The sequence below is a fragment of the Equus asinus genome, chromosome 29 (genome assembly GCF_041296235.1).
Source record: "Equus asinus isolate D_3611 breed Donkey chromosome 29, EquAss-T2T_v2, whole genome shotgun sequence".
In the NCBI taxonomy this organism is placed as follows: domain Eukaryota; kingdom Metazoa; phylum Chordata; class Mammalia; order Perissodactyla; family Equidae; genus Equus; species Equus asinus.
In genome coordinates, this window is record NC_091818.1 from 40,070,713 (window position 1) to 40,072,917 (window position 2,205).

The following is a 2,205-nucleotide window of genomic DNA, read 5'->3' on the forward strand; positions in this document are numbered from 1 at the left end:
CAGCAGGAATACTTCACCAAAGAGACTGGAACTCTAAAAATACCAAACAGAAATTCTGGATAGGAAGAACACGATTAATGAGATAAAAAAAAATAATCTAGAAAACATAAAAAATAGAGCTGATATTATGGAGGACAGAATTAGTGAATTAGAGGACAGAAATATGGAAATGCTATAGGCAGATGAGCAGAGAGAACTAAGATTTTTTTTTAAATGAAGAAATTCTTTGAGAAATATCTGACTCAATTAGGAAAAGCAATATAAGGATTATAGGTATTCCAGAGGGAGAAGATAGAGAGAAAGAGGCAGAGAACTTTTTCAAATAAATAATAGCTGAGAACTTCTCAAATCTGGGGAAAGAACTGGACTTATAAGTACATGAAGCCAATAGAACTCCTAATTACATCAATGCAAAAAGCCTTCTCCAAGGCATATAATGTTAAAACTGGCAAAATCGATGACAAAGAAAAATATTTAGGGCAGCAAGGCAGAAGAAAATAACCTACAGGAATCTCTATCAGACTTTCAGCAGACTTCTCAGCAGAAACTCTACAGGCTAGGAGAGAATGGAATTATATATTCAAGATACTGAAAGACAAAAACTTTCAACCAAGAATACTCTATCCAGCAAAACTATCCTTCAGATGTGATGGAGAAATAAAACTTTCCCAGATGAACAAAAGCTGAGGGAGTTCATCACTACTAGTCCTCCCTTAAAAGAACTGATGAAGGCAGCCCTCCTACCTGTAACAAAAAGGCAGAAGTTTACAAAGCTTTGAGCAAGATAATAAATAGGCAGACAAAATCAGAAAATTGCAGCTCTCTATCAGAAAGGTTAGCAAACAATTATAACATAAAAGATAAAGGAAAGGAAAGAATAAAAAATAATTATAAACACTTCAATTTAGTCACAAACTCACAATACAGAAAAGAATAATTTGTGACAATAACTCAAAGGGGGAAGAGGAAAGGGATGGAACCTGCTTAAACTAATGGAGATATGGCACTATCAGAAAATGTACTATCTCTTCTATGATCTTTTATACAAACATCATGGTAACTGCTAAACGAAAAATCAGAGCAGAGCTACAAATGATAAATAATGAAAAAACCATCACTGAAAACCACCAAACTAAAATGGCAGTCAGAAATACAAGGGAAAAGAAACAATGGAAATATAGAACAACTGGAAAACAAGAGGTAAAATGGCAATATTAGGCCCTCATATATTAACAATCACTCTAAATATAAATGGATTGAATTTTTCAATCAAAAGACACAGAGTAGCTGGATGGATTAAAAAACAAGACCCAACAATATGCTGCCTCCAGGAAACACATCTCAGCTTTAAAAATGAACATTGGCTCAGAGTGAAGGGATGGAAAATGATGCTTCAAGCAAATGGCAAGCAAAAGAAAGCAGGTGTTGCCATACTTATATCAGACAGAGCAGACTTTGAGATAAAAAAGGCAATGAGAGACAAAGACGGGCAGTATATAATGATAAAAGGGACATTCTACCAAGAAGACATAACACTTATGGATATATATGCACCTAACACAGGAGTACCAAAGTATATAAAGCAACTACTAACAGACCTAAAGGGAGAAACTGACAGCAACACAATAATAGAAGGAGACCTCAACACCTAACTTACATCAATGGATAGATCATCCAGATGGAAAGTCAACAAGGAAACAGTGGCCTTAAATGAAATACTAGACCAGATGGACTTAATAGATATATATAAAACATTCCATCCAGGGGCCGGCCCTGTGGTGCAGTGGTTAAGTTCACATGTTCCACTTCTCGGCAGCCCGGGGTTCACTGGTTTGGATCCCAGGTGCAGACATGGCACCCCTGGGCAAGCCACACTGTGGCAGGCTTCCCACATATAAAGTAGAGGAAGATGGGCACAGATGTTAGCTCAGGGCCAGGCTTCCTCAGCACAAAGAGGAGAACTGGCAGTAGTTAGCTCAGGGTTAATCCTCCCCAAAAAAAAGTTAAAAAAAACAAAACATTCCATCCAAAAACAGCAGAATACACATTCTTCTCAAGTGCACATGGAACATTCTCAAAAATAGACCATACATTGGGAAACAAGGCAAGTGTCAATAAATTTAATAAAACTGGAATCATATCAAGCATCTTTTCTGATCACAATTCTGTGAAACTAGAAATAAACTACAAGAAAAAAGCTGGGAA